We start from the raw sequence: 9,223 nt of genomic DNA, 5'->3' as shown, positions 1-9,223 counted from the left end.
ACAAAAACTCAAACTCACAGTGAATACTTCCAATGCAAGATGTTAACTAATCCAGGAAACAGAGCAAGTATCTGAAGATAGAAATCAATTACGATGGAACAGAGTGCCTTGCACGTAGTAGTTACTCAATAAACATTTGTTGGTTGATTACTTTTTTTTTTTTTTTTTTTTGGTGAGGAAGATTAGCCCTGAGCTAACATCTGTGCCAATCCTCCTCTATTTTGTACGTAGGTCACCACCAAGCATGGCTGACAAATGGCATAGGTCCCTGCCCAGGATCTGAACCTGTGAACCCAAGGCCACCGAATTGGAGTGCATGAACTTAACCACCACGCCACGGGGCTGGCCCCACCTGGTTACATTTTAATAGTTCTTGATAACACTCCTAGAACACACATGTACTTGATCTGAACAAACCATCCTACGAAATATGGATTTACTAAGGAAAGAGTACTTAGGAGGTTAATTAGATTTGCTTTAAACATTTATTCTTCATTTTGCAAAAAGATCTTAAAAAGCTTTTTATTATAAAATAAAATAAAGAAAGCAACAAAAAATAAGTGTATAGTTTATTGTTATCATATTATATTATTATTGTTATTTTATTTTTATAGGATGGACTTCCTTGTAAATATCACAGGTCAAGAAATAGAACTTTGCCAGTCACCCTAGAAACGCCTTCATGTGCCTCAAATCCCAATTCCCCCTTTTCTCTGAAAGTAACCATGCTCCTGACTTCTATAGTCATCACTTCCGTGTGTGTAGTATTTTTAATAGTTTATCACTCACCCCAATAGGGTGCATTCTTAGGATACCATAGCTTAGTCTTAAAAAAAAAGTCTTTTAAGTCTCTTTTAGTTTATAGGTTTCCCCTCCTTTTTCTTTTTCTTATAATTTATCTGTTGAAAAACCCCAGGGCATTTGATCTGTAGAGTTTCCCATAGTCCTGATTGTGTCGATTGTGTCCTATGGTATAGCTCAATGTTTTCCTCTGTTTTCTGTATTTTTGTTCAATGGTAGCTGAATGCAGAGGCTTGATCAGACTCAGTTCTATCCCTTTGGCAAGACCGTAGGTGGTGGTGTGATCTTTCCTCAGAAAACACAGTGTCTGCTTGTCTCCGTTTTTTCGACATTAGCAGCCATTCATGCTCATTACCTAAATCCGTCAGTTCTTCAGAGGTTGCAAAAGAGTGGCATTCTAATTCTATAATTTCTTATTGATTTATTACTTGGAATATTTTACAAGGAGATTATTTCTATCATCTACTCTTGGGTACCCAGGATACTCAGTTTATATAGACAAGACAAGATACATACGTGAGTCTTTTCCTTTATTTATCAGTTCTTAAGATAATGGTTCTCCATTTTCCTCCAAAAATAACCAATTAGATTTTTAAAATTATTATGAATTATTGTATTTAAATATATTTGATGGGTTCCAATTGCAATTACTATGCTTTCTGAAGCTCAACTTGTCTCATCTTAGGTAGGTGGGAGCCTCTTCAAGTTGACTTCTGTGGGCCTTTGACATGATCTTAATAGTCTTTGATAGCTTCCTCACTACTTGATAGAAAAAGATGTTCCAACTCATCTTATACATAAAATCAGCCATTTCTCCAAAATGCCTCTTTATTTTTTTAAGTGGGAAGTATGTCAAGACCACGACCTAGGAATCTGGGTTGCTAGGGATGCTCACCACTATTGGGTTGCTCAATGTTTCTGAGTTTCTCTCTCTCTTTCTCTAAGACACACACACACACACACACACACACACACACACACACACCTCTTAGTAAAATACCTCATGAGCTCATATTGATACTTCTCATTCAAGGATACTGGTTCTCAAGGACACAGGGGATGATAGGATTAGAATATCCAATATTTCATAATTACTCATTTACTTGTCCTATATTATATATACAACAGTCTCAAAAAAGCCATCTTGATAATACCACCATCAATACAATTACTGAGAAGAGTTAAAAAACTTTGCATATGCTCTTTCTGTTCTCCTTCTATCCTAAGAGCTATAGTCTGTCTACATTGCTTGAGCATATAGTCATTAAACAGCCTTTTTCTCCCTTTAACCCTCATTTAGGCTTGGTTCGACAAGTAACTACATGTTTAACGCTTGCCACTATTCTTAGGTTGAAGTTTCTCTAGATATTATTTTCTGGTAGATTCCTTGGAAGGGCTCATGGGAACAATACTCCTTGGGCTCTTTCGTGTTGATCACAATTTGTCAATGGTCTTTATACTTGAAAGTCAGCTTTGCTGGATATAAAATCATTGGCTCACATTTTTTCCCCTTGAGTATCTTAAATATGTTACTCTATTTTCTTGTGGAATAAAGCATTGTTGCTGACAAGTTGATAATTACATAATTTTCTTCTCCTTACAAGCCATTTGCTTTTTTTCTATATATCCAGAAGATTTTTTTCTTTTTCTTTAAAGTTCAGTAATTTTACTAGAATATATCACAGTGTTGGTCGTTCTAGGTCAATATTCTCAGGAATGTAGTCTACTCTTCCAATACGTAGTTTCAAATCTCTTATTTCAGAAAAGTTTTATTGAATTATAGTTTTCAGTGTTTGTTTTGTTCCCTTTCTTTGGATTTATTCTTTTAGTGACTTCTATTATTTCTATGTTGGATATTTTTTGTATATCTTCAATATTATTACTTGATCATAAATCTTTTTTTATCTGTTTCTTCATTCCTTCTTGATTTAAAATTTTTTCACTTTTTTTCCTTTCTGTTTCTCTTAAGACATTATCTGTTGTGTTCACTGCTCTTGTGTTCCTTCTGGTTCCATATTCATTTTTTCAAAATTTTTTTCCTTTTTTATCTAAATGTTTGCTGATTGCTATCACCTCATTTCTGAGTTTTTCTCTTTCTGATTTATGTTGCTCTTTATGTCTTATATAATTTTCTTCATGTCTTTTAGATTTAGGAGGGTCCAGTTTTGGTCTGCTGTGTGGGCCTGTCTTCCTGGCATACCTCCATTGTCTGAAGGGATGTTATTCTTCCGCCCCTTATTCTCACTTATTTTTATAATAACTTTGTGTGAGATTTGACCTCCACACCTTTATTTCTTTCATTTTTATGTGAAATTAACTTTTCCTGAACTTTTAGAAGAAGGTGTTGTTCAGTATAGCTTTTCTCTTTTCACAGAGATCCCTCTTCTGTTGCTTGCCTGTAGTGTTAAAAAAATAACGTGGCTTGCTCTCTGAGATTTATTGACTCACCTCCACTTCTACTTTTACCTGTACCTTCTCTTTTCGTTTTTTCTCTACTGTCTCTATCCTGCTTAGCTTTTTTTCCATGACAAAACTTTCAATATGTAGTTTCAAATCTCTATGCGTTGGCGCCATCCTGGAAAGGAGCCCTGGTTGATGAGTTTTGAGAGTTCACGTGGGTCAGAACTTACTGCGACCCCCCTACTCACCCACTGTTAGACTGAGCCAACCCTTTTTTAGTTGCTGCTGTTCTCAAATAGCCCTGTTGCACTTCTGCAAATCCTTGTTGTTATTTTCGGGTCTCCTGTTCTCAGGTTGTCAGATTCCCTGTGCTTTTCCTGTGCTTTCTCCCACATACAAGCTGATACCATGCCTGTTTCTTGTCACAAGGGTGGTTTGTCCCCACTCATTTGTATTTAGGGTTCGTGGAGATAGCTTGACACAATTTTATTTTCAATATTGTCCATGGGTCTTTGGTTTTGCTATCTAGTTATTTTGTCTGTTTCTACGTGGAAGTTTGGAAAGATTGAAAAACCATGCCACTCCTGTTTCCATCTTGAAAAACCTTTTTATTTTTAACCAAAGGGATTCATAGTTGTGTTCTTTTAACCAGAAAGTTCTTTTAGTACATGGACCATATGGTTTACTTTACATAGATTCTATTTACACACAACCAGTAAGAAACTCATCTGTTATGCAAAGTTGCATACAACTAAGTTGTTATATAGGGTCATGCTGAGCAAACAAAACAAGACTGAACTTATTGGATATTTGATCTTGGGAAAATCATTTCACTTCTTAGGGCTTCCTTGTTCTCATTTGTAAAATGAAAGGGCTGGGCTAGGTATGATTCTAAGTTATGTTCTTAATTCTTCTCCTTATTAGTACTTGCTAGTGTTAAATATCATTAAACTGTGAGTGGTGGTTTGTACTCAAAACGGAAATAAAATAAATACATAGAGAAGCTCAAGAACAAGCCATTTCTTGAAATGGCCAAGTAACCTAACCCATTACGATCAGTGCAGAGGTGGTTACTGAGCTGTGATCAAGTCACAGATGGGTAGTCATTTTTTGTTTTAAGGAACAAAACTGTCAGAATTATCTTCAGCTCTTCCTTGCTCACTGACCAACTTCAGGTTAATAGTCTTCTCTAAAATACCTGGACCTCTGCTGAGGTAGACAGCACCTGTTATGCTTGGGAATCAAAGCTAACAGTTACGTGTTTACTAAACAAGAGGTATTTATGTGCATCATTCGGTGCAATTCTCCCACCAACCCTAAAGGATAGAGGGGTAGTTCTCACTGGCTGCTCAGTAGAAGTACCTGGTGGCTTTTAAAATTACTGGTGAGGGCTGGCCCCGTGGCTTAGCGGTTAAGTGCGCACGCTCCGCTACGGGTGGCCGGCGTTTGGATCCCTGGCGCGCACCGACGCACCGCTTCTCTGGCCATGCTGAGGCTGCATCCCACATACAGCAACTATAAGGATGTGCAGCTATGACACACAACTATCTACTGGGGCTTTGGGGAAAAAAAAAAGAGAAGGATTGGCAATAGATGTTAGCTCAGAGCCAGTCTTCCTCAGCAAAAAGCGGAGGATTAGCACGGACGTTAACTCAGGGCTGATCTCCCTCACAAAAAAAATAAATAAATAAAACTGTTAAAAAAAATAAAAATAAAATTACTGGTGATTTGGCACTTACCCAGACCAACTAAATCAAAATCTACAGGGGGTGGCTCAGGCATGGATATTTTTAAAAATTCCCCAGATTCTAGGAGGGTTGAGAACTACTGAGATGGATATTGCTACCCCTGCTTTGGAGAAGATAGATTGAGCCAGTTGCCTAAGCTCTAAGGTTACATAGTTCTCAAACTAAGTGACAGAGCCGGGATATAGACAAAGGTCTGTCTGGTGCCAAAGTGCATGAACATGTTACTTGCTAAGCTGAGCTAACTCCTCAGAATGTAAGTTTCATGAGGACAAAATTGTGTCTATCTAATTTCCTACTGCACTTCCGGTGTTCAACACAGTGCTGGGCACATGGTGGATATCTAATAAATATTGTTGAATGAATGAATGAATGAATGAACAAAGTAAGGAATTCCACAGTGACTTTTCCTTGAAAACGTCCACAGACCCCAAAGTAATACACAGGGTCTTTTTGTAAATTGGCCCTTTTGTGCCATCCTAATGCCATCTGCTCTGTTGTCTAAGCATTTGTCTGAAGTGCCCCCTACCTGAACGGCTCAGTTAGCTCTCCAGCTCCACCTGCTGATGCTTCAAACAAGGTTGGGCTTTTCAACTTCCTGTTGGAGGCAAAACAGCAAAATCTACTACTGTGAAATCTGTCATTTGAAAAGAAATTTTGTCTCTCTCCATGCAACGAGAGCTAGGACTGTTGGCCACTCCTGGCCTTTCACTATTTGCACCTGAACCCTGAAATGAAAGTTTTCATAGGCTGCCCCTACTACTGTGAAGACGGAGGAAGGGAAAGTAAGCAGATGGCTAAGGCTGTTCCCATACTCTGACTCCAGCTTGTCAATATCACCTTTTTATCTTCTAAATTTTTATTTTGTTATATATAATATACATACAGAACAGTGCACATATTTTACCGTTGCCTTTTGCAATTTAAACATGCAGAGTCAAGCCCCATGGGTAGTCACCAGGTTAAGAACAACCTGGGAAGGCTGGGGTGGAGTGAGTGTTGAATGTGACTGTATTGTTACAAGGAGCCTTGAGAGTCTCAATTGCTACTGTCCCATGAGTGGCCCTCCCTCAGGCTGCGTGCGTAGGACAGTAGCCTGGGAATCCTCATGAGTAAGAGCTTTGGCTCAGTCTACCCAGCTCCTTCATGTTTTGTCTCTAATCGTCACAGGAGTTGTTAGCTTGAGCCACAGCCACAGCTGTGAGTTGAACAGCATTCTACTCAATGGTTCGCATATTCACAGCTACCTGCCAACTTTCCCTCACCCTCTTCCTCGTGAGTTTACCAGCAAAAATCTGGGTTGAGCACTGGTTTAGGATATGGGTGAATAGTCCCAATTTTCAACCCAGTTCAGGTTGATCTCATTCACTGCTGTGTGGGTTCAAACTCAGTGAAAATTTATTTAAAACACTTTCAATTCCTAGAAGGTCTTCCTAGTTCTCTCAAAATTTGTATTTTTTTCCTTTTACTGGAGGGCATATTCCAATTCTCTGAATTCTAAGGGGGAGTTCAAGCTTTGCAGATCAAATATTATTTAAAAGAAAAACATTTTAGAGTGGAAATAATGTTAGAATTAACTGAATCTGAATTACATCTCCCCCATTCTTTCTGAAACTCAATAAATGGGGATAGCACCACATGCTTGATTAAAGACCCAGAACATAAATATTTGTCCCCTTTCCCTCAGCACTGTAACTGCGTTAGAGCACGTTTTATGTTACCAGAACTTGGCAGAGTGCTTAACTCTCAATGAAATTGAGTGCGTTGGGCAGGCCATCAGCCAGAAAAAAAATTAGTAGAAAAGGGATTTTCATTAGCTATATTTATAAAAAATGTAATTTCGCTTTTAGCCTGCTTTTTGGTACTTGTTACTCCCACTTCATTTGTGCTAGCCTTGCTCTATCTTCATCCTCCGAGTTTAAAGACAAGCCTTCCCGACTTTTTCAGTACTCAGTGGTTTAATGAGTGATCTGGAAAAGGGCCTGCCTCCACCTGGCTTTGTCATTTTCTCCTCCAGCTCCATTGCACTGGGGTTTTCCGAGGGGGTGGCGAGTGAGAAAAGAAGTGGAGGGGCCCTGACTCAAACATGCTGCAGTGTGGAGATTTATTTTCTTCACTTTGATATAATAAACCCCCTCAGGGTCTGAGTTAGCACCATCATTTTTCCTTAGTCTGCTCTGTGAAGGCTGCCATCCCTACGTGGGGAGATTGATGCCTCCTTTACTCTAAATAATCAGGACAAAGGCATTCGTCAGGGATTCTTCAGAATTTGCTGGGCTTAGAATTTCTCGCCTAGGCTTGGAACTCAAGAGTCCTAGAGCTCTTAAGGAATGAATATAAGAGAATTTGCTCCTGAAGAGAGAAAGTCAGTAAGAGCTTTGTAACTCTCTCTGTGCTGGCATAAGCTATACAAATGACTTCATGTGCTTTGAAGTCCTTGCTTAGCAAGCAGAGATGGAGGTTGTCGTTGTTATGTGATGGAGCTCTGTTGTTGTTATAGGGGGTATGGAGCTGGAAAGGTAGGGACGTTGACCAAAAAGATTAACCATTGTAATATGAGTGCACCACGCCCATGCAGTCTACGACTGATCTTGGGACTGTGACTGTGGTCACTCTCTGTAAATCAATCTACTGAAGGCGTGGCCTGCACAGGTCTCTGTGAAAAGGGCCCTTGCTTTCCAGACATCTGGACTACCCAGTCTGCTCTGTCTTTTGCTAGACATTCTCAAAGAACTAGAACTATATTACTTTTTCCTAGAACCTAAGGACACACATATCTTACCTTTTGTCTTTCTCTCCCTTTTGTTCTAGTTCTTCCTCAAACTGGAAGATCACTGTGGGAGACATAGACATATGCCTCCCAGAACCCCTCGAGGGAGGACTTGTTGTCCCACACTGGAGGTGCTGTCAGCAGACGGCCTCCAGCTTGCAGCCCCTTCAGGGACGGCCTGAGCTGCAGAGCCTCAGCTGAGATCACACCGTTCCCAGGGCAGCCCACACTGAAGTAAGACAGGGCCAGAGATGCCCAGCCATTTCAGCTCGTCACAGACAGCTCTGATGGGCAGTGCTCATTTCAGAGCTCCCCACTGGTTTGGCAGAGGCTTCGTTGCACCTGCATCGAAGTTCAAGTTCTCCCAGTTCCCAATCCTGCTTCCTCCCTTTCCTCTCACAAGTGCTGAGCCCCAACAGATGTCTTACACCCCACGCTCCCTCTCAGCTCCTACCTGCTCTAGCCCGCCTGCCAGCTGGGTCGAACTCTATATTCAGAACTCCAAACTTTACTCTTGATATGTAAACAGTGAGTTTTAGATTTTGGAAAGTGCGTTTTTTCTTCAACAGATCTTGGCTTTCAAAACTGCTATCTTCTATGGATAGAAAAAAACAAATTGAATTTGAAACTCAAAATTGACGAATGACTCCTTTGTTCTAGGCTGTGTCTGCCCTTTCCTTCAAGCAATGAATGCCATTGATTCTGTGGACGGGTAGCTACAAGGCAAGAGGAAATGAAAAAAAAAGTTGGAAAGTATTTCTAAAACATTATTCCCGTTATATCTATGTTACAGAGCTTTGTGAACTCTATAGCACTACGCAACCCCTGGTGCTCATTGCTCTTTTGATGGAAGAGGGCTGTCCCTTATGCCATGTCGCAGGCCACTGAACAACTAGGTTGGCCTCATTTTAGTTGCTTCCTCAGCCGACTCTGTTGTTTCAAGTACTTTAGGAGGCTGGGTAGATGGGATGAATCAATGGCCACGATGGCAGGAATGGCTTTAATCTAGTTACAATATTTTAATTGCAGCCGCTGTCTTTATTGTTTATCATGCTTTCTGCTCTCCTTTACTCATGTGCTCATTTTTGTGGCTCTGAAGGACGCTTCTAATCTGGGTTCTTTCGGAGTTTCCTCCTAGATACAAAGGGAACGAGAGGATCATTTTCCAAGGGTAGTCTCTATGTGCCTACCTTTCGAATGGGACTGTGCAGCCATCAATTTGTCCTGCATGTGGACTAATGTCACTGGAGGGTGTGGCCACTGGAGAATCCCAAAGGGCCCACAGCCCTGGATTCCCCTCTGAAGGAATGTGATTTACCTCCAACATTTAGCATTCACACAGCACCCCTTAGCAGATGTGGCTTCCTCTGAGGAGGGGTCATGACGAGAAACAGGAAGAAGGCTGCCATGTGAGTAGAGTCTGTCAGCTGACTGGACTTCATGGACTCCAAGTCTTTATGTGACTGGGACACTGAAGCAGGGCTCAGAAGTTCTATCTAAGTCTCAG

Source organism: Ceratotherium simum, chromosome 3, assembly GCF_057802395.1.
Source record: "Ceratotherium simum simum isolate JZ-2026a chromosome 3, ASM5780239v1, whole genome shotgun sequence".
Taxonomy (NCBI): domain Eukaryota; kingdom Metazoa; phylum Chordata; class Mammalia; order Perissodactyla; family Rhinocerotidae; genus Ceratotherium; species Ceratotherium simum.
Note: the sequence above shows the minus strand (reverse complement) of the source record.